This window comes from Chlorocebus sabaeus, chromosome 10 (assembly GCF_047675955.1).
Source record: "Chlorocebus sabaeus isolate Y175 chromosome 10, mChlSab1.0.hap1, whole genome shotgun sequence".
Taxonomy (NCBI): Eukaryota; Metazoa; Chordata; class Mammalia; order Primates; family Cercopithecidae; genus Chlorocebus; species Chlorocebus sabaeus.
Window position 1 is genome coordinate 64,048,748 of NC_132913.1, and position 27,926 is coordinate 64,076,673.

The window sequence follows — 27,926 nt, forward strand, 5'->3', positions numbered from 1 at the left end:
CAGTGCCCAACAAGGGTGATCGGAGTAAAATAGTTTTCTATTTAAAAAACTGATTTGAAACATAGTTCAATAATTTTAGAAACCAATGTTTTGTTAGATTCTTAACTGATAGGACTTAGAAGCTAATGGTTGTAGAGATGGGAATCTTGTTTGTAGAAAGATTGAGTTTCTCATTGAGTTTTTTCATTTCTAGCAAGGAGTTGGAGAATTTTTACTATCTCACAAACCCTCTTCTTTGATAAGGAGAAATATTAAAAGTTATTTTCTGTGTCTTCATGAAATGCCTACCATGATATGGAATTGACATACCCATTTTCAGTGAATGCTTAAAACAAAGTATTTTATAAATTGCTGTAAATAAAGCCTCTGACAGTTAGCTGGTACTAGAGCAGTTAACTCTGTCAGAGGACCCTCAGGCTTCCTGGTGTCTTCTGTATGCCATAAGCCAAGATGCTTTGGCTTAATCCAAAACCAGAGGCCAAAAGTTTATTGATCTGTGTCAGTTAGGTAAATCTCAATGCACAGAGATCATTGATTTTAAAAATATAAATGTTTTCCCAACCTATACTTCTTTTTGAGATAAGTATTGGGGAAGAGCTGAACATAATGCATCTTTCTTGGTTTCGGTTATTCAAATGGGAACATGTCATATAATGATAGCCACATCTGGAGCGAAGTGTAATGGCTAGAGAAAGGCTGCTGCTACCATCATTACCACAGTGACCTTCCCAGGCAATCTCCTAAATTCCCAGCAGACAGGCAGAGTCCTCTAGCTTGCTGATGTGGGAGCCAAGAAATTGAAAACAGTTGGGGGAAGAACAAGAGGACCTGTACCTGCTACCTCAGCCAAATTACCTGTATTGACTTTGAGTGAAGCCCCTTAGGTTTGAAAAAATAGTTGTTTTTGTAATTGTCAAGGGACAACTCAGTTTTTCTAAAAACTCTGAAGGTGAGCAGTCTCAACTCCCGTTTACAAATGGAACACTAAAAAGCCATATGTAATTGAGGCTTCCCTATGAATCACACAGATTATGCCAATCAGATAATCAGGCATGTGTTTAAAGAAAAAGCAGAAGACTAGTAAGTCAGAGGCATGGAGGCAGTAGAGAGGAAGACATCATTCCAAAAAGGAAGGTAATCAATTGGAAAAGCTGAGTCCCAAGTCCTCTGTAGTGACTCTTCTGGAAGACCCCAGAATCAATATTAGGGATATGGTTTGGCCCTGTATCCCCACCCACATCTCATCTTGTAGCTCCCATAATTCCCACGTGTTGTGGGAGGGACCTAGTGGGAGATAATTGTATCATGGGGTGGGTCTTTCCTGTGCTGTTCTCATGATAATAAGTCTCACAAGATTAGATGGTTTAAAAAATGGGAATTTCCTTGCACAAGCCCCCTCTCTTGCCACTGCCATGTAAGAAATGCCTTTCACCTTCTGCCATTATTGTGAGGCCTCCCTAGCCATGTGGAACTGTAAGTCCATTAAACCTCTTTATTTTGTAAATTGCCCAGTCTCAGGTATGTCTTTATCAGCAGTGTGAAAATGGACTAATACAGTAAATTGGTACCAGTAGAGTGGTGCTGATGAAAAGATACCCAAAAATGTGGAAGCAACTTTGGAACTGGGTAACAGGCAGAGGTTGAAACAGTTTGGAGGGTTCAGAAGAAGACAGAAACATATGGGAAAGTTTGGAACTCCCTAGAGACTTATTGAGTGGCTTTGATGAAAATGCTGATAGTGATAAGAACAACAAGGTCCAGGTTGAGGTGGTGTCAGATGCAGATGAGGAATTTGTTAGGAACTGGAGCATGTCAGCAGCAGCCCTCCCATCACATGCCCAGAGGTTTAGGAGGAAAAAATCATTTCATGGGCTGGGCCCAGGGTCATTCTTCTGTGTGCAGTCTAGGGACTTGGTGCCCTGTATCCCAGCTGCTCCAGCCATGACTAAAAGGAGCCAAGGTACAGCTGTTGCTTTAGAGGGTGAAAGCCTTGGCAGCTTCCAGATGGTGTTGAGCCTGCAGGTACACAGAAGTGAAGAATTGAGGTTTGGGAATCTCTGCCTAAATTTCAAAGGATGTATGGAAATGCCTGGATATCCAGGCAGAAGTTTGTTGCAGGGCTAGGGCCCTCATGGAGAACCTCTGCTAGGGCAATACAGAAAGGAAATGTGGGGTCAGAGCCCCCACACAGACTCCCTACTGGGGCACCACCTAATGGAGCTGTGAGAAGAGGGCCAACATCCTTCAGACCCCAGAAAAGTAGATCCACTGACAGCTTGCACTGTGTGCCTGGAAAAGCTGCAGACAATACCAGCCCACAAAAGCAGCCAGGAGTTGGCACTGTACCCTGCAAAGCCACAGGGGCAGAGCTGCCCACTGCTGTGTGAGCCCACCTCTTGTAACAGTGTCACCTGGTTGTGAGACATGGAGTCAAAGGAGATCATTTTGGAGCTTTAAGATTTGACTTCCTTGCTGGATTTCAGACTTGCATGGTGCCTGTAGCCCCTTTGTTTTGGCCAATTTCTCCCATTTGGAACAGCTGTATTTAACCAATGCCTGTACCTCCATTGTATCTAGGAAGTAACTAACTTGCTTTTGATTTTGCAGGCTCATAGATGGAAGGGATTTGCCTTGTCTCAGATGAAACTTTGGACTGTGGACTTTTGGGTTAATGCTGAAATGAGTTAAGACTTTGGGGGACTGTTGGGAAGGTGTGATTTGTTTTGAAATGTGAGGACATGAGATTTGGGGGGGGCCAAGTGTGGAATGATAAGGTTTGGCTCTGTGTCTCCACCAAAATCTCATCTTGTAGTTCCCATAATTCCCACCTGTTGTGGGAGGTACCCAGTGGGAGATAATTGAATCATGAGGGCAGGTCTTTCATGTGCCGCTCTCATGATAGTGAATAAGTTTCACAAGATCTGATGTTTTTAAAAATGGGAGTTTCCCTGCACAACTCTCTTACTGCCACCATGGAAGAAGTGCCTTTGGCCTTCTGCTATGATTGTGAGGCCTTCCTAGCCACGTGGAACTGTAAGTCCATTAAACCTCTTTCTTTTGTAAATTTCCCAGTCTTGGGTATGTCTTTATCAGCAGTGTGAAAATGGACTAATACAGGGATTGAACAGCTTTTCAGGTATATGAAGCAACAAACATTTCCTAGTCATGAAGATATTTAATCTCCAGGCAAAAGGGAAAACTCGTATGTGTCTTTCCCTTAAGCTTTTTTCAATCAGACCCCTGGGGGAATGCTTAGAGGATGTGGTGAAAAGCGTTCCTTGAGTTTTCCAGCTTATTCCTAGCACTGTCCTCTAGTATGGGACCACCAACTTCCTCTGGATTCAGGGATCAAGGGATTGACAATAGTGCATAGGCTTAAGGGATTATCCTTTGGATTCTGACCACTAAACTTAATTGGGTAAGCAATGGGGACCAGCTAAGACCACTAAGCAGAGAAATGGCATGATTAGGGTTGTGTTCTATAAATCTCACTCTGGCAGCAATGTGGAAGGATGAATTAGAACAAGAATAGGATGATGGCAGCAAACATTGCCATAGGTATCCATGGCTGGAGTGGTGGCTCATATCTATAATCCCAGCACATTTTTGGGGAAACTGAGGTGGATCACTTGAGGCCAGGAGTTTGAGACTAGCCTGGGCAACATCATGAGACCCTGTCTCTACAAAAAAATAAATAAATAAATAGAAAAATTAGCCAGATGCCATGCTGTGTGCCTGTAGTCTTAACTACTTGAGAGGCTAAGGTGGGAGAATTGCTTAAGCCTGGAAGGCTGAGACCATGGTGAGCTGTGATTGCATCACTGTACTCCGGCCTGGGTGATAGAGCAATGCCCTGTCTCAAAAAAATACAATACAATAAAAAGTACTTTGAGAGAAGATAAGAATTTGAAGGACAGTGGCAATTGCATTGACCACCATGGTCCTAACAAACTTCCTTGTGTCCCCAGACCATGTCATCCCCACCTTGGTGGCTTTAGTGTCTATGTTTACCCAAGAGCTGCTCCACACCTTCCTCAGATAAGAGCTTACATGTCATAAGCATGTCTGCTTCTAATATATTTTAATGTGCATTCCTTACTATAAGAGATTTCTGGTAAATTTATAGTTTTGGCATAGGGCCATTTCCTCATCCTGCTCATAACTAAATCCAGCAAGATCTTCTTTACCTCTATTACATTCTAACTGCTGATCACAATGGCAGGTAGTGCAGGAATAGACACATGGCGACAGCCTAGCAAACACCCTCTCTTTTTCAGGATGAGTAAAATTAGAAAGGGACTCTATACAGCTGAGACCTATGTGGGTTCAAATGATAATAATAATAAAATAAATATTACACCTTTGTACTTTGTACTGAGCACTTCCTTTGTACTGTACTGTGGGCTTAATGTTTTATATTATATCTTGTCATTTAATCCTCACAACAATCCTATGAAGTGACTACTGTTAGCATTCCTATGAAACAAACAGAAAACTAAATCTTTTTTTTTTTTTTTCTAACACAGAGTCTCACTCTGTCACCCTGGCTGGAGTGCAGTGACACAATCTTGGCTCACTGCCAACCTCTGCCTCCTGGGTTCAATCAATTCTCCTGCCTCAGCCTCCCAAGTAGCTGGGATTACAGGCATCCAGCTAATTTTTGTAGTTTTGATGGAAATGGGGTTTCACCGTGTTGGCTAGGCTGGTCTCGAACTCCTGACCTCAAGTGGTCTGCCGGCATTGACCTCCCAAAGTCCTGGAATTACAAGCCTGAGCCATCATGCCTGGCCAGAAAACTAAATCTTAAAGAGAGTTTAAGAAACCTTCCTAAAGTTTCATAGCTAGTAGGTGGCAAGCAGGGATTCAAATCCAGGCCTATCATGTTCTTGAGCTCAAGCTCAGTGATGTTGTACCACAGAGAGTATCATCATTTCCTGTACATGTGCACATCTATTTCTAGTCCAGTCCCATGATATAAGGGCAAACTAAACCAAACTGCAGGCATTTCTCCCAATCCAATCCAAAATTGGAAGAAAAGCTTATCTTAAGTCTTAGAGAGGATTCTCTTAGATTTAATCTAGCACTTGAAATCTGGGTCTCAACAGAAGGGAATTTGTGGAAGGATCCAGATCAGAGATGAACTCTCACACTCATCAGCATGGACCAAATCTAGGTCCTGTGAGAAAGGAACATAATTTATCCAGCACCCACGATGCCCCTCCTTCAAGGGTTGGTGACTAGACTCATCCCAGTCACCTTGCAGGAAATTCTTGGCATGAAACATGCTCCTGTCCCAAATTTATGACACTTAGGCAGCAGTCTTTGCAGACTTGAAAAAGAGACTCAGATGAGGTTTTGTACATAGGCATTAATACTATTTTAGCTACAAGAGCTCTAGGCAGCCATATCTGCCAAGAGAAGTGGATTTTTCAGGCAGGGGTCTAAGATAGCTCCTTTACCTGCCATAGTAAATTGTCAGCTATAAAAAGTCATCCAGTCCCCAGTGGAGAAGCTACTCCTGGTCATCAGTTAACTCACATTACAAAGAACATTTTAAAAGTCTGGTGGCATAAGGAAAGTAAACAAAAGATTAATATCCAACATTTTTATGCAAGCAATACATCATTAATGATCATTATGGAGAACTTGCTTAGTTCAAACGAGGTTCCAGAAGACTGGAAGCATTTCACTGTAGCACCAGTATTTATAATAGCCACCCTGGGGAACAGCAGGCCCATCAACTTGACATAGCTAATATGCAAGGTAATGGAAATAAGTAGAGGTGAAATGGAGCCACACGGACACTGAATTATCTTGGGAGCCAACTTCCATGCAAATAATTAGAAACTGCCCTGATTATTAGTAGAGTGGAGAGGACGCTGCCTCAAACACCTTAGGTCACATTTTAACTTGCTATTTAAAACTGGCGCATCATGTTGTCCTGCTGCTTAAAATCATAGCAAAGAACACCGGATGCAATTGACAGAGGACAAATCATTTCTAATGAAATTTGAGGAAGGAGTTTGTTCACATGGTTTGGGAAGCAGCACAATATTGGAGATGAGGGTGGTCTGGATTTTAGTCCCTGTCCCAAGTGACTCACTGTGCATCATTATAAAATTCCTTTAACCTTTTATTAATTTTCTCAACTGTAAAATATAGATAGTATTGCCTAACCTCTTGTCTCATTGTTCGTGTAAAACAAGAGAGATGAGCCTCTATAAAAATACTTGGTTGAGCATAAGACAGGAGAGGGAAATGCAGATGCGTAAATGAGCCAAGTGGCTGCATGGAGGACGCTGGAGGATTTTGCAAACTGGTGAGTTGCGCCCTCTAAAAAGGCCCTTCAGCTCTAGCTCATTGTTGCCTTGCAGGAACGAAGGACGGGTGTTACAGGCAGGTCTTCCCATTTTAAAGTAATATTGGACATAGCTTTTCTTCTCTGATAAGTAATCTATTTTAAAATGCAGCAATGAAAACAAAAGTTTCTAAAACTCTGTTCATGCAGATTCCATCCTATTCATGGACTATTAGTCCTCTCCCCCAATGGGTCATATGGTATAAGGGTAATTGGGAGTTTTACTAGTTGATAATAACAATAATTGCTAACATTTATAGAATTATAGACTAGAATATGAGCTGTGTGCCTAGGTACTTATTTTTACTATGGAAATGAGGGTTTCCCTCCAGCTTTATTGAGGTGTAATTGACACAAAAATTGTATACATTCAAGGTGTACAGCATGATAATTGGAGAGGTACTCTTCTAAATGTTATATAAAGTAGTCCCAGAAAGCCCAAGAAAAGGTACTATTATAATCCCCATTTCATACCTGTGGAAACTGAGTGAGATTATCCCTGGTTAAAATTACATGAATTTTATAGAAGCCTTCATTTCTTAAAAAAATTACAGAAATCTTAATTTTTAAAACATGTAGCAGAGGATGTGATGTAGGAGCCCCAACCCTCAACTTTTTTTTAAACCAAACCCTTCACTGTGACCCATTCCAAGAAAGTACTTTCCCAAAGCATGGTTAATTATGGATCTTTCCTGTACTGTAAATAAGTACAGAGAATTTGCCAACGTTTCCTCTCATACATCTACTTTTCTTTAGCTTACCTTGGCCCATGGAGTTAGTTAACTAAATAAAATTAAAAATTCATTTTTATTTAACTGGACAAAGAAGGGAGTGGCCAGGGAAGGTAATTTCTTAGCCTGACTTAAAGCTGACCATGATGTGGGAAAGGTGAGCTGCCCAATGTCAATCCTGGATCAAGTTCAAATATGAGAGTCCAGAGGAAACACAATAATATTTCATCTTCTCATTATTGCACATTAAAGACTCCGCTAGAGGCCTTTCATCCTGGAAAATAATATCTAGAGGGGATCTTCAAGTTTCAGGAAGATATTTCCAAGAAGATCTAAAAATAAAAAGATAGGATACCCACAAGAGAGGAAAAAGCCTCAATTTTCTATTAGTAGATCAAATAATGAGGTGAATATCTGAATGATGAATAAATCATGACTTCATTTTCCCTTTCTTCTTGTCCCTGTAGCAGGTCTTTGCCAGTTCCTTTGCTTATTAGCATGACTGCTAGAGAGTAGGCAGAAAAACAGTTAAAAAGCAATGTTCTTTGTGGAATAGTTAGAAGAAAATTATCATCTGTAGTGATTATTAGAAAAGGGCTAACAATGAAAGAAATTTCTGATTACCTACACGCCTTAAGCATGCAGGATTGGCATTAGTATTATTTGCCAATCCAAGTCTATATTCCTGCTCCTCCTAACACTCTCATTTCCCACATTTCTGTTTGCCCTTCCCGGACATTTCCAGCACTCTCTTTCAGCATGGAGATGAAGGACTTTCAAGTGATGGCAAGCAGTTAAAAATATCAGAAGGAGCTGGCAAATGACAGTCATAGTTAAGGGAAGTAAGAAATGGAATCTTACCAAGGGTCAGTGTGTGGGACTCGGACGATTCTGGTGCACGTGAATGACTAACTTGGGGCAACAAGAAAACAAAATGGGCAGCCCAGATGCAGAGGAGTCTCATGCCATCTCCCTGTCCATGGGCTTGGGGCCTGTGTCCCTTCTCTTCCCGTCATGGCCTGAGTGTTTCCCCAAGAAGCCAGGGACTTAGAACAGGATGTGTGTAACCCTGGAGGGAATTCTAAACAAAAGCAAAACAAGAAACTTCCCTTCACCAAAGGAGCATTCATTCTGAGAAGTAGATTTCTCTTAAAATGGTGTTTCCTTGGCCTGTGAGAGGGAACTAGTCAGTGATTCTCAGAAGCAACCGCAAAAGAAGAGTCTTGGAATTATAACAGCTTGTTGCTAACGTTGACACTAATCATGAAAAAGGAAGTGGTAACCATTAGAAAATTCTTAAGAATAGGTTATGCTGGGACAGAGGGAAGAACGGTACTGACATTTTAAAACTGAGCAACATTCACCCCCTCCACAACCTCCAAAACAGCCCAGGGAGCTTGTGGATCCTAAACGTTTTTATCACAATCAATTGTGTAAGTATTCATAGGGCTTTGGAGTGTTCCTACCACTATGCTAGGAGTTTCTTTTAGTGGTGCTAGGAGTTTTAGTGAGAGAAGGCTTTTTCATTAAGCAAAGACATCATGTTTGGGAATGAAGTTAGTGGGGTCAGGACAGATTTACATGATCCTTGGGCTTGAGGAGGGACTTACATCCTGGCCCTTGATTCAAGACAGGAGAATTGTCTTGTGCACATTCCAGAAGTGGGTATCCCAGAGGTGAGGACATTTAAGGCACCTCAGTTATCAAAGAAGTACAGGCTATTGGACAACTTGCAGCCCACTGTAGGCCCAAAGGTAATGCTCTGTGGAGAACTAGACCCAATTAAATTGGGGGCTAGCCTTGCAGTTACCAAGTTTCATGCAACTTCTGATGGATTTGGAATGAGGAGTAGAGGCAGGCCCAGAGCAAAATAAGCTGAGTTGGGAAAGGGGAAAATAGACTCAGAATGTAAAAGCAGGGTTCTTTGATGGGCTGAAGAACTGACACATGGAAAATGTAATGCATTATTGACAAACACGTATGCTGGCTGCAAAAATAATTAACACAAGCAGAAAAGAAATAGGAATGAAATGGAGCAGAAAGACTTTGAAAGATTGTGAAGTGGCCGCTGAAATTGCCAAGCTAATGTCAGAGAGATGATTAAAATTTTCCAATAGAACAGGTGAATAGGTACTTAGGAGAGTGTGGTGTAAACCAAGGGAAAGTGGATCATTATATGAATCTGCACTGAGGTACTAATCAGCATTTTATGTGCAACTTTGCAGTGCACATTTTAGCAGATGGAGGAAGCTCTTAAAAGCTGATAGCTAAACCAAGTCTGACTGCCTTTCTGTTTCATAATAACCATCCCTGGAATGGGTACTTGTTCCTGTGAGCACTGCAGAATCAGTTCCCAGAATAGAATTCCAGAAATATCAATACGTTCACTAAGTAAAAATATCTGCAAAACTCTAGGATCAAGGGAGAGGAAGGGGAAGGAAGGGAAAGTTTACATCTTCCTAAACAGGAGTGCCTGGATGAACAGGCTATAACAGAGTTCTCAGTAATGAGAACTCAAAGTAAAGATCAAGTAGCAAAAAGGAGAAAATCTTCTGCAGGCCAGACTGTATATATGCACGCATGCACACACACATTCTTGTAGAAACTGTATTGTTGCAATAACCAAAACAATTAGATGGTGGATTGTGGGTATGTTAAAAGAGAATAATTCTTCATGATCAGAATGGCTTTTTCGCTCGTTCAACAGAAAAAGACTCTTATTTTTTATTTGTTGGCAAAGCCAAATTAGAAAAAATATATATCTTTACGACCATAGGAGACAAATGAGTGATACCAAATATCACTAAAAATGCTATTAATCTACAGTGATATAAAATTACCATCTCAGCACAAAGAAAGCCTATATAATCTGAATTTCTCTGGCATCATAAAAACGAATGAGAAGCGAAATTGAGAGTAAGTATGCTTTTGAGATGCCGTTAAGAGTTACATGCATTGTTAACAAATGTGGCTAGACAGACTGGTGATTTACCTTTAGTAACAAATTTATAGAGATACAGAAAATTTCCAGAAGGGACCAACTCATTGCCCTTCACTTTGGTTGATGACTCCTTTGAGGGTGTTATTCTCCTTTCTTGGATATTAAAGTGTGGCTGATTAGCCATTGACTTTATAGATTATTTCCCCATTTTTATTTGCTTATTTTCTGCATATAGCAGAAGCCAAAAATAGCTTGGGGTGGGGTAAGGGTGTGGCAAGGAAGAGGATACAGGTTAGGAGTTTCTTCATGTACCAGAGGAGCCTAAGTGACCTCACTGGGTGACCAGTGAGGTACACAAAGGACTTTGGCTTCATCACTATGGAGCCTTCCTCAAATCTGAACAAGCCCCACTCTCTGTTTATCTTCCATTATCTCTTAATCAGTCAAGGTGAGTGGAATGTCAGCCCAATTCCAGGATATTTCCACAAGACCCTGGAAGGAGCTGGACAAGGGCAATGGCCAGTTCAATAACTAAGAGGAAGTACAGGGCAATATCTGACAGGAAGTAGAGGGCAGTATTTAACAGGAAGTAGAAGTCAGTATCTGACAGGAAGTACAGGGCAGTTTCTGACAAGAAGTAGAGGGCAGTTTCTGACAGGAAGTAGAGTGTAGTATCTGACAGGAAGTAGAGGGCAGTGGCATTGGGCTGTTGAGGGGGGTAGGAGGACAATGCAGGATGTGGAGGAGGAAGGGTAAAAAGATGGGAAAAGGAGAGAAATGAGTGTTTTCACATTTTTTTCCCCTATAATAATAAAGAAAAAGAAACAAAAAGGAACTTCACTACCAACAACACCACTTAGGAGAAATTTAGAAAGGAACGTGTCAGTTTTCAATTTGTCTCAAAGTTGGTGTGGGAACAAGATGTGAAGGTGATAAAACTTCACGTAAATGCTACCAGTAACCTCTGAAGTTTGCTGCTAGCCAGGGAAAATATGCAATGAGTGGTAGCAATGACATTTACCTTTTTGTCAGCTGCCTTCAAAGATTTTAACATTTATATTATAATACTAATGCAAGACATCCCTGTGAGATGAGCAGAGGCTCTTATTTAGAATCCCATTTCCCTGAGGATTACAGCCTCCTTCCCAAGGGCACATAATTAGAACAAGGTGAATCTGGAAATAGAACTGAAGTCCCATTCTAGTCTATTGTTCTTTCCCTGAAACTGTACCAGGCACCTTTTCCTAACATCCCTCTAGACAGAGACTCCATCTCTGAAAACATGAAGATGCTGGGCATGGCCTTTTATGTCACAGCAGAAGTTCCAAGGTTGGCCCCAACGATAAATCCAGGTTTATGGGACCTAAAGCTTAAACTTGTGGGTCATTCTTTAAGAAAAATAATTTTAAAAGTTGAGTTAAAAAGTAGGTATGTATGGGAGAATTTTATTTCAAAAAGAAATTGCATCAAATCAGAAATGTTATAAAACTCACTGCTATAGTTTAATTTATCTGACTCCTCCATTTGATCCTCGGTGTTGGAGGCAGAGCCTCATGAGAGGTGTTTGGGTCATAGGGTGGATCCCTCATGAATGGTTGATGCAATCTTTGCAGTGATGAGTTAGTACTTGCTCTACATTAGTTCCCATAAGAGCTGCTTATTTTAAAGAGTCTGGCACCTCCCCTCTTTATCTCTTGTGCTTCTTCCTTCACCTGTTATCTCTGTACAAACTGGTTCCTCTTCCACCATGAGTGGGAACAGCCTGAAGCTCTCACCAGAAGCAGATGCGGTGTCATGCTTCTTGGATAACCTGCAGGACCATGAGCCAAACAAACCTTTTTTCTTTAATTACCCAGTCTCTATTATTCCTTTATAGCAATACAAATGAACTAAGACACTGACAAATATCACGAATTAAAAAAAAAATCAGAAAGGAAAGTAACATTATGTTTTTGGTAATTAAGCATCTAATTGCAGTTCTATGATGCTTGTTTCCCTTCATCTTTGCCTTTATACTCTTTGTCTCTTTATATAACAATTTTGTAATTTTTTCTAGAGAGGAAAACATAATTCAGTCTTTACTGTGTTTGATCAAAATGTGGTCATTATTGGTTTCAAAAAGTTACTTTTCACTTCAGCCTTTTATTGGCAATGCCGTATCTGTAAATTCCTTGGCAGTTTTTGCCTGAGGCCAAAACTTTTAGAGACTGTCAACCTTCTAATCTGGCTGGTCAGCCACTCACTCCACCTCCCTGTTCCCAGTTACAGATTCTCAGTGACTTCTTCCTCACCAGGTCTGACCTAGGGTAAGGGGGCCAGGGAGTCAGGGTGCTCTGAAGCCTAGGTCAAAGTAGTAATGAGCAGTACCTGGTTCAGATTCCTATCATTGAAGGTAAGAATGAGTCAGGATGCTCATGGCAGGCCTATCAGAAGGAGCTGTCATTAAGTGTAGGCAGAGGGAGAGGATTTTCTGAGCCCACCAGGCCAACCAGCAGCCCCAGGACCATGACAGGCAAGGGCAGTGATGCCCCCAGGCTGAGTTAGCAACTTTGTCTTCTTGCTGGGGTAGTTGCTTTCTCCTGCAGACAGCACCTGAGCCTTGAAAAAGACCTTGAATTTTAATCTCCATCTATGCCTTGTGTCTGCATCTAATTGGCCATCAGCAAATTATGAAATAGGTGGCTTACTTTCAGGAACACCCTTTCTCCTATGAGCATTTTTGTTCTTGGGACGTAACTACAGAGGAAATTCACAGATAGGGAATTTAAGTAATAAGTTTGAATCTCAAAGGTGCTTTTTAAACCTATCAACAATAAACTATCAAACTTTGAACAATCATGTTAAAAACTGAGTTATCATTCTATGCTCTCTGTAATAAATTTTACAAAATTGTCATATGAAGAGTCAACCAAAGAGTATGTAGCCAAAAAGTGTAGGAAAAAAGGTGCCATAGTGCTGTGATCCCCTAACCAGCCCCAGAACCCAGAGGAGATTCCCCTCAACCTTGTAGGACTTGCTCTTGGCTTCCTGGTAGAGCTCATTAAGCAACATGTCCCTTTTGATTAAATGCCTGGGAGCTACTTAAGATGCCCCCCACCTTGGATGACTGAATTTAGATCAGAAATTTAAAAAAAAAATCATTAAGACTTTAAGGAATTTACCTATAACTGTGGAATTAAATGGAGCCAGTAGGGAAGGTATTATGATATTGGAGAATTTCCCCTCAATTAAGCCAAGAGATAGACATACCCATAACATTTATGGCTAAAGTCAACACCAAGTCTGAGCTTAGCAGCTATTGATCATTTACCAGCTGTATGACCTGTAACAAATTTCTTAACATTTTTATTAGTCCTAGTCTTCTCATCAATTAGAAAGGGGAATGATGCTATGGTCATACTTAGCTTGCAAGGTGTGAAAGCACTTATTACACTGCCCTACATCTGGTGCTTAATAAATGTGATTTCTTCCTATGATTTTACGAGTTCTTGAATTTTATGGTTTTCTATGGTGTCCTTCATCTTTGCTAAATGGTCCATTTATGTAACTTGAGCTCCTGCTGAAACCCAAGAGACCTCATTGTTTTTAAGTCGTTACTAATTCCTGATTTTTGCTTTATCTACTTCACCTGAAGGCCAAACCCTGAACTTTTGCTTATACCCTGTATTACCTATTTTGTGTGATGTTGATGCTAATCCCTGGAACAAATGTGCTGACAATGTTAGATCATTTCTTTACATAGATTTTGATGCTCATCTTCCTAGAAAGACTGGCCACATCTCTCAAAGGGCAAGTCTGAGGCATCATAGTACATAACACTTTTTCTCCTGCTCAAATTTCTCTGGGCTGCACATATTTCTAATTTTAGGAGTAGCTGCAAGCATTTAGGAGTTATGCACTCACATATTCAATGGTCTATGCCAAAGCTGTCCATGTCTGATAGGGTAATGTGTACTCAGTTATTTTAAATTCTTTCATTTGAAATGAATGCTTTACTGTTTCCACATTTTCTGATATTCGGAAATATACTTTCCCAGACCTCTTCCTAAAGCATGTGGATTTTAAGGTATGCATCAGAGCTCTGTTCTGCTCTTGACTGTTGACTATATCTGGCTTACTTAAAAAAATTGTGTTTGCCCATAGAGGGGCAGGGAACTGAGGAGGAGAAGGTAGGTAAGGTAGGATTCTAACTCCAAATGAGCTGATAAAAAGGTATCTGAGATGATTGTTTTCAAAGGTGGAAAGAGATGGCTGGAAATCAGTGGGCAGGTATGTTGGAATATAAAAGTGATCAACATGAATACAGGCCATATCATCAATGCCCTCTGAATGCAAAGGGAAGGGAACTACTATGCCATGGCTTCCTTCAAATTGATGTGTTTTTCCAAACGTAGAGGAGCAAGAGAAATGCTTGCAGGGACTTTAACTTGAAAAAAAATAGGCTTGTAGCATTAACATAGCACGTTGAGTTCTTTGGAGCCAAGGTGCTGGCTAAATTTCTCCTGCTAATAAATGCTTTTATCACAAAGTTTATGCGATTCCACTATCTGGTGATGCATACCAAGTTTCTTTGGTTTGTAGCAAGACCATTTTGCATTACAGTTATTCAAAAAATCATTGATCAATTACTAAGATGAAGCTTCATAAGAAGTAAATTCTTGACATGCATAGAAGTACATGGATGGTTAAAAGAAACTTGGAAATTGGAGTAACTGAAATAATTTAATTTAATCCAGTCATTTCACAGGTGGGAGAGTGGAGGCCCAAGTTACTTGTAGGATTGGGTCAAAGAAAGCCAGCATTCTTTGACCAGCATTAACATCTGTGTGTCCTGATATTTACTCAAACTATGACATAATATCTGTACACCAGTCACACAGAAATGAACTAGAGGTGATATCGTTCAGATGTCCCTTCCAAATCTCATGCTGAAATGTAATACCCAGTGTTGGAGGTGGGGCCTAGTGGGAGGCAGATCCCTCATGGCTTGGTGTTCTCCTTGCAATAGTGAGTACTTGCAAGATCTGGTTGTTTAAGTGTGTGGCACCTCTCCCCACTTCACTCTTGCTCCCACTTTGCTTTCTGCCATGAGTAAAAGCTCCTTGAGGCCTCCCCAGAAGCCAAACATATGCCAATGCCTTGCTTCCTGTACAGCCTGCAGAACTGTGAGTCAATTAAACCTCTTTTCTTTATAAATTATCCAGGCTCAGGTATTTCTTTATAGCAACACAAGAATGGCCTAATACAAGTTGGCGGGGGTGGGGGGGACTTCAGGACACCTATATAAACAAAGTGAAAACATTTACATTTTCTTTATACTTTATTATTATAATAAAAATAAAGAGCATTAGAAATGGATATTGAATAGTGAATGTGTGCAAAAGCTCAAAATAAAATCTTTTCCAAGAATTTTAATGAGACAGTTGAGCTTGCTTCCATGTACATAACTGTTTTATACCAAGTTTTATGTTTGAAATGGCTACAAGCAAGTCCTGATCAAGTCTTTTTAATGATCTCTTCAAATTCTTGATAGTCACCATTGATGAGAAACTTTGTTCTCACAAGTAGGTGATAAAAAATTTAACACCATTTTTTACAGTCATTCAAAAATTTACAACAGTTGAAATTACCTTTCTTTAAAGAATCTGAGCTTTTCTTTTTTATTTTCTTTGACCGATGTAAATGTTAAAATTTCTTTTGATAATGAGAATGGATTTCAAATTCAGTCAAACTTTTTTCATTCCAAGTATTTCAATAGAAAGGCGCTTGAACATGCAGAATGTGCTCGCAGTGCTGGAGCTCTTGCCCCGCTGTTTGTATGGACTCCATAAAAAGGGCACTGCTACTGCAAGTACAGGTGTAAGTGTCCAGCATATGTGAAGAGAGAGGTGAAGGGCAGCCCTTGAACTCTACCCTGCTGGAGTCTCACCTGTCCTATCTCCTCATCTCCCACACTCAATCAAGACTTGGACCTCATAGCAAGCTCCTTAGGCCCCTGGAACAAGAAGTCTCTGGCATCTCTGCAGATTTCTTGCCCACAGAGGGTAACAGCATGCCCTGAAGCAGACTGCTGATACAGACAGTGAGGAGCACTTTCCTGCCAGCACTCTGTGTGTTGCAGATAAGCTTGTGGTATTTGCCACCTGAAGGTACTATGGGACATGCTGTCAGAATCCCCTCAGACTGCTTTCAAGGAATCCTGGACTTATGATCAGCTCAGGACTTCATTTATCCCAGGCCTCATGGGCCAGAGTTTCATTAGATCACAACATATCTGTAACCACTTCATGGCACAAAAATCAGGAAGCCCAGAGAATACAAATGTCTGGCCCACGTCTGTGAGTGACAGCCCAGGACTAGAAGGCATTGTCTACCCCTCAGTCTGTGTTCTTTCCCCTTTCCATAGTTCATCTCATTAATAATTCGACCAACATACCATCCTCAAGGGTAGAAGTATGTCTCCTGAATTCTACCAGCAGACCAGTAAATGTGGTAGTTTTACTTCTCATGTATAATAAGTAGTAGTCCTAGAAATTCACATGATTTATATCCATGGGAAATTTTATTTTATAAATTAAAAATAATAAATCCTGTTCCATTCATTGTGAGATCACAGAGATACTGCTGCCCTCTTCCCTAAATGTTCAACATCAGTGAGACTGGTACCACTGACCACTTTTCATCTATCAATCACTATGGATGGAAAAATAAAAACAAGCAATTTCTTTTATCATCTTTTCCTCCCAAACTCCATTCATTATCTGACTTTGCATATGCTTCATCCATTTCAATTCCCCTGGGCTGAGCAGTTTATGTTCTAAAGAGCTGCAGACTAGACTAAAAATGCCCTTCTTTCATCTTTCTTTTATAAAAGAAATATTTTTTTTTCCTGTGCCTGAGAAGAAGTGCTGAGTGGACAGCCCTGGTGGCTTCTGTTTATACTGTGAGCAACTGAGACACAAATCAGTACCAGGGTTATCTTGATTTCTGCCTGGAATAATATTGTCCTGCAGGGACCCACTCTGGGGATCCAGAGGGTGATATATCCCTTTCTATCACAGGTATGTGCCTAAGAGTGCAATTTTAGCCCCTTTGATGCTGCCAGAGACAATGAATAGTGATAGGATGGAGGAGTGGCACCATGTCACCACACTGTCATCATAACTCACCACCAACACATTAAATGCCTACTTTGTACAAAACCATGTGTTAGTACTATGTACTAAGTCTATGTGTTAAGTCCAGCCTAGGATAGAAAAAATAATAATAAACATTTGTTGAACATTTCCTATACTCCAGGCACTAAATCAAATGTGTTGCATGCATCATCTAATTAAGCCTCACCATTAAGCCTCACCATGATCCAATGAAGACTGTGTTATTATTCCAGTTTTCACATAAACATATTATTATTCCCAAGATTATGATCCTTCTATGTAAAGATTCCTCTTATTTTATCTAATGCAAAATGTCTTTTTCTCCAGTTCAGCTCCTTGTTTGTTTTCTTCATAACACTTCACACATCAAAAAAAAAACCTGTTTTTCATTTGTTGCACTTTTTTTTTTTTTTTTTTTTTTTTTGCTGTCTCTCTCACTAGTATGTTATGTTCTGAGGTTAGAGATCCTGTGTCTTTTGTTTCACTGCCTAGCAGGGCACCTGGACACATGGTAGGATCTTAGTAAGTGTTACTTGAGTGAATAAATAAAGTTAATACAAAGAAGTTAAATACCTTACCCAGGGGTCATAGAGTTAGTGAGTGACAGAGCTGGGATTCAATGTCCAGGAGCTTATGCACATAGCTATTCTCCTAAATATATGATAACCCTGTTTGGGATTTGAGATTTAGACATAGAAACCAATACAGAGAATTCAGGGGTTCTGCATCCCAGAGAAAATCGCTTTTTTCAGGTGTAGTGTGGAAAAAAAATATTCTATTTTAGATCCCCAGCTGAAAATATGGTAGGATTCCTGCTAGATATACTGACCCACTGACCACATTACCTTTTCCTGCTCATCTTTTGATTTTCTCCTCCACTTCTCTTTGCTACTTAAGGACACTGGATTTTGTGGATGCTCCTTGGACATACTGGAATGCACCTTGGGTAGCCCATGGATCATTTTCCCCAGTATGAAGCATGGGAGGGCTGGAAAATGAGCTCATGAGCTGGTCGAGCCAGCACAACAAGCTGGAGCCAGGTAGGCCTATTCATGATCCAAACTATATTTATTATCTGACTTTGCTCCCAGAAGCTGCATAGTCAGAAATCAGTTTTTCCCATTGATATTGGACCAACTGGAAGAATAGAAAGATTAAATTGATGAGAGGATTGGCTGTCATATAGAGCTTTTCTCTCATCTTTAGCTGAGAAGGGAGACTCAAACATAGTGCTCAAGGCTTCAATCAGAGTAGGCACTCAACTAATATTTACTGCATGAATAAGTGAATGACTGACTGGAGAATAAGTGTTTTCCTTCATTAATAGTCCATCTTTCCCTTAAGTTGTTTAAGTTCCTTCTGTGAGAATTTCTAATGAGAAGCTTTCACTCACAATGTTGTAAATATCACTGTTTCTCTCTTATATAGACCAATTATTACATTAAAATTGTAATATCTTTCACCTCTCTTTCTTGGGAAGACTTCCCAGGGACAGCGAGACTTTTTTCAGACCACCAACTGCTTTGGGAATCATAAAACCACTGGTATTTTAAACTCTACAGATACCAAAACTTTTTTTAAAAAAATTAAAAAGAGTAACAGATGGAATTTATTATCTCATCTTGGGGGTGGGGTGGGCAGTGCAGCATGTACTTAGATCAAGAAATTTCCTGAGTTGTGAGTGGATGTGACTCACTTTTTATACCAAGGCCATGGAATATTAAGGGACCGTTTCCATCTCTATGTTCCTGAAATGGTATGATCTCTACATCATTGATGATAAATATATTATGTTTTCTGTTAAATATCATATTATCTGGGGGGAAAAGAGGCACTGGTGTTATCAGTGGTTAGAAAAGAACCTTTGTATATCTCAAAGTTTTTACATCTTTAATTGGGATTTTTCTTTTCTCTATTTCTCTCTCTCTCTCTCTACCCCCCCTTCTTTTCTTTCTTCTTCCTTTCTCTCTCTCTTAATATACATCTGCTTCTCTTGAGCAATTACATGTCTTTGGTAACTCTCACCAACGTAAACTGGCAACATTATTATGAGCCTGTGAGTTTTCATCCTGAAGTGATGCAGTGGAAGTTTCACTGAGGCAGTATCTTGGTGATATTCTCCTTCCAGTAGGGCTATCTGTTGGGCTAAATGTGCAGTTGAAGAGAGAGACAGACACCCGCCCCACCCCATCCTCCAGGACCATCAAAGTTCTGTGGGTATCGACAGTGGGAATTGAGCCAGCTACAGTTAACTTTCAACACATGCATAAACCAACTGGGATGTCTCTGTGGCCTCATCAGCATGTGCATTCAAATGAGCTCCCATTAGCATTATTATCCCAAATTTCTTTCTTTTGTCCCACCCTGCTCAAACATCCCTGCCAAGGCCTCCCAGTGAATTCCTGGGAGTCCCCAAGGAGTGTCTCGTCTCCTCACATGCCTGCCAGTCAGGTCCTTAATCAGCCCTCCACCTTCCTCTCCTGGATCCTCCACTCATGCCAGGTTGGAGGGAACCTCATTGTAGCACCAGCTGGTGGTGCCTATGGTAAGAACGAAGTGTTTGTAACACTGGTGACATATCCCTAACCTGCTAGTCTTCAAGGAGCCAGAGCTGTCTGGGTGCCTCAAAGAAGTAGGGAAGAATGATCCTCACCCTAGTTCTGTGCCATACTTTGATATGCACAAGAGTGGCCATGTTGGGGTCCAGGTGACAATGTCTCTTGAAAATAGCTCCTTCAGACTCCCTTACCTTTCTACCTACCAGGTGATTACCCAGTCCAGGGGATCAGTTGCAGATGGTAAGTTTCATTCCCACTGTCACTAACCACAGAACTTTCTTGATGATTCTGGAGGATGGGGGTGAGGGTGGGGTGGGTGTCTCTGTTCAACTGCCCACTTAGCCCAGCAGACAACCCAGCCCTACTGAAAGGAGAATATTACCAAGATATTGCCTCAATGAAACTTTCCATTCACTTATTCACTGTGCCTTATAATGCACGATGCAATAAGCATTCCTTGCCTCCTTCACTTGCTCATTCAGCAGTTCAGTTAGATCATGGCTTCAACTCTCCATGGCTATGCCCCCATCTCAAAACTACGCAAAACAAACAAAAACAAACCACTACCACCACCACCACCACACTCTCCTTGCTCCAAAAACAAGAGCTCTTGTGGATATCAGATTATACAAAGTTGTACACAGAATAGCCACTACTCTATGCTGTTCTGCAAACAGCCAAATTCTGACCCTCTACCTGTGCTCAGCAGAGACTTATGCTATTGTGCTCTACATGGTAGCCCCCACTTTCCATGTTCTGCACACCCCTGCTGGAGACTCTGCCATTCGCTTACTCACTGTGCCTTATAAGCACAATGCAATGAGCATTCCTTGCCTCCTTTGCTTACTCATTCAGCAGTTCTGCTGGTATCAGTTAGCCACAGCTAATGTTGTACACATCAAACCACACTCAAACTCCATGGCTTAACAGAATAATCATCTATTATCCCTCATATATTTGGGTTTGGCTGATCCAGGTTCAGTTCAGCTGGACTTGATTTCAAGCTACAGATTGGGTCCAGATGTGCTCCTTATGTCTTCTTCACCCTCTTTGGACCACCAGGCTAACCAGGACATTTCTTCTCATGGCAGAAGCAGAAGAAGGGCCAGCCCATCTACATAAGCACATTTGCAGGCTCTGCTTATATCAAGTCGTCTAGTATTCTATCGAGCCAAGCAAGTCACAGTGCCAAACCCCACGTCAGTGAAGCAGAGGTACCGCCTCCATGGAGGTACAGAGGGGCAGGAATTGGGGATGGTGGGCAGGGAGTGAATATTTGCTAAATGATAATCTAATCTATCACAATGCTCCAAGCCCTAACTTAAATGGTCAGTAAACAAGTCATCGAATGTAGTCAAGAAAATACCAAAGGAGCTATTTTTGCCTGAAACAGGCTGCTCTGACAAGTTTATGTGGAAGCATACATCCATGTCTCATATTGTGGGACCATATGTACAAATACTTCACATCTAAGCATTACCACTTGCCTTCTTGGTCAGCTCCCAGCTGATTTTGTTTGAAACAGTCACGACTTACTCAGTGAGGGATCTCTGGTTTCCAGAATCAATTCTGCCTTGTCTTTCAAGAAATCATTCCTGCTTTCTCTGCCTTGTATTCCATGCTGTTTGAATCGCCTGAACTTACTTTCACTGTTGCCCCATTTGCAAATCTCCTGTGTTCAGACTTCCCTGTTGTACCAAAATGTTTCTGGAGAAGTCTGTAATAGCTTTCCAAATTAAAAAAAAAAAAAAGGAAAATACAGAGGTCCTTTTCTATCACTCTTCTTCCAGCTTAAATTATGTGTATGTATTAATATATATGTGTATGGGTATATTTATGTGTTTGTATCTATAGAGAGAATATGTGTGTGTGTGATGTAATTATTACTCTTATTGCTGGTGATGGAATAGAGGTTAAACAAACAAAAACAGCAAAGACACATATACAGCGCGCTTGTCCCTTCCTGCAGGTGAGGAGAGTTGCAACACTATATTTGGGATCCTTCTTGCTTCTATTGTTCTGCATTCTCTTTGATCTGAAATAGTAACATAGAAACTTTCTTTCACAGGGACAAAGATATCCTTTTTAGCCACGTGTTTAATTCTTCAATGTCAATATTTGCAGAAAACATAAGCACAGCATGATATTGCCTTGGAGTTGTTGATTAATCCCATTCGGAAGCTTTGGTAAGTTTTTTTTTTTTTATCTTCAGCTCATCATTAGTCTGGTAATGGTGTGTGTGCCTCTTTCAGTGAGTGTATTATTGTATTGCCCCAAAGCCTAATAAGGATGACAGTGAGACTTTATTGTGGATTAAGTTTACAGACTTCCTCATTCCCATCCAGTTCCATGGGAGGAATGACTTAACTCAGCTTCCATGGGAAACAGAGACCAGCCATAGATGCCCGAGAGGAGTAATGATGGCACTGATGTAATCTCCAACCTAGAGATATGCCAGGGATGTTTGTCACCTGTTTAAGAAGCTAAAATGTCACCATGGAGTCTACAGTTCTTTGATAACCATTTCATCTACAAAACAAAGGAGGCGTGTGAACACATGAAATGAAAAATAAGAGACACTGTGAGCTAGGGGAGCCCTGAATGCCCTGCGGGAGTCTCTACGTCTTGGGGCACTGAGGTCCTCTCCCAGGGCTGGGCACCAGGACTCTCTCATTGTGCTCACCCTTTTCCCTGCCTCACTCTGGCTTTTGGATGAGAGGAAATAGAATTGAGAAAATATCAGAAAAGTTTCTCCATAAGAGAAAGGCAAACCATTTTCAGTCTCCTAACCACTCTTCTTCATTTCTTGAGGTTTAAACCAACTTTAATCACAAAGCCATGAGGCCATTGGTTTTCCCACCCATTCACTACAATGTGGGATCAAACATTTTCTTTTTTGTGTCTGTTTATGTGATAACTTATGTAGCCTGCAGACTTTCAGAGCGATACAGTATTGGTTTCCTTCAAATATTAGAGCTTTACTCTATTTAATTTTCATTTCCCAAAATATAAAGTCTGAGTCCCTTAGCTTGGGATCACTAAGTACCAAGAAATCAGCTGAGTTAAAGTGGCTCACAGAACTTGGGACAATTATAGCTTCTTGCGAAGCCAAAAAGTACTTCTGAGCCAAGGTCATTCAGTAAATCTCAGCTAAATAAAAATGTCATTAAGTTTTGTAAAGCCTTTTTGCTGGGCAAGAAGTAAAAAATAACTTACAAACCATTTGAAAAACCCTAAAGGTCAGTCAGACTTCTCTGAGCAAAGGCTTCATCAGGCTTCTGCCTCTTACTGAAAGTCAAAGCATCAAATATCCATCGATTCTTGAGCCCTCTTTATTCTCCACCCAGAGCTGAGCCCAATGCCTCACAGTCTGCCTGTTTCCAATTCCTCCATGCCAGCCTATCTGTTAATGTCCCAAGCGGCTTCCTTTACAGCCGCGTGATCATCTGTGTATTATTAACTAACTGCAAATTAAAGTCATTACTTGGTGCTTAATTTTATGTAACATTTCTTTGTAATGTGTACAAAAGAAATTTGTTTTTAACAGGAGTTTTGTAAATAGCATGTGCCATGATTAATTAGAGAATGAGTCTGCTGATTTGAAATTCAGTGCAACCATTTTCTTTAGAAATAATTTCTTATATAACATTTCAAGGTGTGTGAGTCTTCAAAAGAAAAAGTAAGCATCTTGCATGGATTGTCCTAATGCTCCATCTTAGATATTGTTTAGACTTTACCTGCTAGAGAACTCGCTTTTATTTTTCTCAAATCTATAGGCACTGTAAGGAACAGCAACATTCAAAGGGCTATTATAAATCCTTTTTGGAACAAGGCAGAGTATAAATGAACAAACTAACAAACAAACGGGCAAATCCTCAAATACTTGGAAGTCAGTTATATTTCAGTATAGTTTGCTGTCCTCCAACTACTGTGCTTTTTCTCTTCCTCTTATACCCCAAGTGCATTCCTGCCTCTAGGCCTTCGCACTTGTTCCTTCTGCCTGGACATCAATCCCCCTGGGTCTTCATGTGGCCTGAACTTTAGTCAGGGACTTTTCTGATCATTGTAGCTAAGGAAGTTCCCTGCCCCAGCCCCTATCACATCACTGTGTTTAATGTTTTATTTACTGAACAAATCACTCTGTGATATTACCTGGCTTTGCGGTTGTTTCTTTGTCTCCTCCTATGAAATGTAAGATCCTCAAGAGCAAAAACTTGTCTGCCTTGTCCTCCCTGTATCTCTAACACCAAGAACAATGTCTGGCACATTAGTGGGTGCTTAATTAATCTCTGCAAAATCAATGAATGGATTGCATTGCTCTCACAAGCCAATAATTAACCATGCCCCTAATGGACAGAAAGTGTAATCGGCTTTCAAAGTTTTCTTGAGGGAACAGAAAGAGAAATTCAGTATTTGTTGCCGAACCATGAGATACCTTGCAATGGATTGAAGAATTAAAACATGAACAAATTAGATGATGGGAAAAGCAGGAAGTAAATGTTGTAACTAATTGCTTAGTTTGTGCGAACACCAGACGCCCCCTGAGAAGTGAAGCCTTCAGTCACTTGGCACCTCCTGCCTTTAGGAGTCCAGCAACCAGTTGAACTGTTCCTATTAAAATGACTTGGCCAAGCCATTGTCTTTGCTGATAATAAATTAAAAGATCTGAAGAATCTTTCAACTTTCATGTACTTAAAACCGGATTCTTAGGGTTGATATGCTGTTTCTGAGCAAGAATTAGATGAGGGTGCAGGTGTGATATCACAAAGAGTTTCTGACCAAGAGAATAAAAATTAAGAGGTATAAATTTACATGTTATATCATACTACATTTTAGTTTTGTCTTCAAAATATACCAAAGTCTTCCTTTCTCCCCAGAGTCTCATGCCTTTTAAAGCTCTTCTGTAATTCTTCTTTTACATTAAGTCTAAATCGAATGGAGGGGACCTTGCCTGGCAATATTAATAAGATTTTAGCCTGGGTCCAGTGGCTCATGCCTATAATCCCAGCACTTTGGGAGGTGGAGGCAGGGCATCTCTTGAGGTCAGGAGTTCGAGACCAGCCTGAGCAATATAGCAAAACCCCACCTCTACTAAAAATTTTAAAATTGGCCAGGTGTGGTGACGCATGCCTGTGGTCTTGGCTACTCCAGAGGCTGAGGCAGGAAGATTGCATGAGCCCAGGAAGATTGCATGAGCCCAGAAGTTTGAGGTTACAGCGAACTATGATCACACCACTCATCTCCAGCCTAGGTGACCCAGCGAGACTCTCTCAAACAAACAACAACAATGACAACAACAAATGATTATATTGCCCATTGTGAGTAGAGTCTGGAAAATGTTTATTTTCTGCTTTTTCTGTGTACTTAATGTGAACAAAAATTTAGGTGGCTCAGTGTGCAATGAGTTACAATTGCCACATGTTCAGATTCCATCTCTGCCATTTACTAACTGTATAAATTTGGGCAACATACTAAAATCTCTCTGAATCTGTTTTTCTTATCTGCAAAATGGGCTTAAGATAACTCACACGGATCAAATGTCAAGCATTTGTTTTCATGTAATCACAAGTGGCAGTTCTTTTACTTTTTACTTTTGGATTTTCAAGTATAATCTAGAGAGTCCTCTCCAATCCTGGTTATAGATTAATTCACCCAGGGCTTTTTCCCTCCAATATTTTAGATGTTTTACCTTTTACACATAAATTTCTCATCCACTTAGAATTTTTCCTGTTATTGGCCAGGTGCAGTGGCTCACACCTGTAATCCCAGCACTTTGGGAGGCTGAGGTGGGTGGATCACAATGTTAGGAGATCGAGACCATCCTGGCTAACACAGTGAAATCCCATCTCTACTAAAAAAATACAAAAAAATTAGCTGGGCGTGGTGGTGGGTGCCTGTAGTCCCAGCTACTCAGGAGGCTAAGGCAGGAGAATGGCATGAACCCGGGAGGCGGAGCTTGCAGTGAGCCAAGATCACGCCACTGCACTCCAGCCTGAACGAAAGAGCAAGATTCCGTCTCAAAAAAAAAAAAAAAAAAAAGAATTTGTCCTGTTATGTAGTACATATGTAGTAACAAGGAGTGGCTTCAATTTTATCTCTTTGCGTACAACTACCCAGCTACCCTAACACCATTTATTAAAAGTTCCATCCTTTACTTACTAATAAGAGATACCACTTTTATCATATATTATTCATGTGCAACTAGTTATGCCTTTGAATTTTCTATTTTTTCCATTCTTATGCTTATTCATTAACACCAAACTATTTAAATTTTAGAGGTTGTGTGTTATTACAATACCGTTGCTCTTCTTTTGAGGCATTTTCTAGCTATTCTTGCATGTTTATTCTAAACAAATATATAACCAATTTGTCTAGCTCTAGGAAAAATGTGATGAGATTTTCACAGGGATTACATTAAATATTTAAATAAGCATAGAAATACCTAAGATATTTATGATATTTTCTGTGTGACTATCATTTACCTTTCCAATTGTTTAAATCTAATTTTGTACCTTTATAAGTGTTTAATAATTTTCCTAATACTGATTTTGAACATTTCTTGTTAAGTTTACACTGAGGTATTTTGTTTTTAGCTATCAGACACACGGTCTTCTATTCCATTATATCTTCTAACTGGTTTTGTTTGCATCTACTGATTCAGGAATCATGTTGTTATAGTAGTACTGGTATTAGTATTCTGAAACCGTCATGTATGTAGTGTGGGGTAAAGCAAGAATATGCATATATTGGTGTCATTGAGAACTGGAATTTTCAGCTTGGGTGAGAGTAGATACAACTGTAAGATCAATGAGGTAAAAATGCTGTAGTCCTGAAAATAAATCTGAGTAGCAATACTAATTCATAATGTGTTTTATGGTTTAAAAGCATACATTTTCTAGTTCTTTCCACTGGAAAGGCCTAGAAACAATGGTCAACCTACTACTACTAGCAATGAGCACCTCCAGAATCCTGATTGCATCTCTAAAAACCATTTTCCATCAACAGGAACCCACCTCTTAGAAATATGGCTGATTCGCCAACAGACACATGAAAAAATGCTCATCATCACTCACCATCAGAGAAATACAAATCAAAACCACAATGAGATACCATCTCACACCAGTTAGAATGGCAATCATTAAAAAATCAGGAAACAACAGGTGCTAGAGAGGACGTGGAGAAATAGGAACACTTTTACACTGTTGGTGGGACTGTAAACTAGTTCAACCATTGTGGAAAACAGTGTGGCGATTCCTCAAGGATCTAGAACTAGAAATACCATTTGACCCAGCCATCCCATTACTGGGGATATACCCAAGGGATTATAAGTCATTCTGCTATAAAGACACATGCACACGTATGCTTATTGTGGCACTATTCACAATAGCAAAGACTTGGAACCAACTCAAATGTCCATCAATGATAGACTGGATTAAGAAAATGTGGCCCATATATACCATGGAATACTATGCAGCCATAAAAAAGGATGAGTTTGTGTCCTTTGTAGGGACATGGATGCAGCTGGAAACCATCATTCTCAGCAAACTGTCACAAGAACAGAAAACCAAACACTGCATGTTCTCACTCATATGTGGGAATTGAACAATCACTTGGACACGGAAGGGGAACATCACACACTGGGTCCTATTGTGGGGAGGGGCGGGGGAAGGACAGCATTAGGAGATATACTTAATGTAAATGATGAGTCAATGGGTACAGCACACCAACATGGCACATGTATACATATGTAACAAACCTGCATGTTGTGCACATGTACCCTAGAACTTAAAGTATAAAAAAAAAAAAAAAGAAATATGGCTGATTCAAGATCTGAGACAGGAAGTTTATTAAGTGAGCCTGGAATATATTGTCATGCCAGGTATCAAGGATGCTATGAAAAAGTACTATGATTCTGTCCAAAGAGGATCCAACTGGCCAAAGATGGGATAATTTGAGCTCTTCAGTGGAATGATAAATGAAATGAATTCAATGGAAACGTATCAAGTATATTTAAATGTAAGTTCAGAATGATATCAAAAATCTAAATTCATTAGTCATCTTTAAAGAACGCTACAGGATTAATTCATTGTGTTAAAAAAAAAAAAAAACGGCCTCAAAGTAATCAAATAATCAAGGGTAAGTTTCTCTTTATAGAATTTTTCCAGCTAATAAATAAATGAG

At 40.2% G+C, this 27,926-nt stretch overlaps 1 long non-coding RNA gene across 2 annotated transcripts in view; it reads left to right on the plus strand.

The window, feature by feature from the left end:
* The window catches only part of LOC103217385 (uncharacterized), a 54,531-nt gene that overhangs the window by 23,744 nt on the left and 2,861 nt on the right, over positions 1-27,926 (plus strand). For both annotated transcript variants that reach the window (XR_005241512.2, XR_012094231.1), the window contains exons 3-4: positions 18,085-18,227; positions 21,814-21,931. This is a non-coding gene — a long non-coding RNA (uncharacterized lncRNA). The remainder of the gene's footprint in view (positions 1-18,084; positions 18,228-21,813; positions 21,932-27,926) is intronic.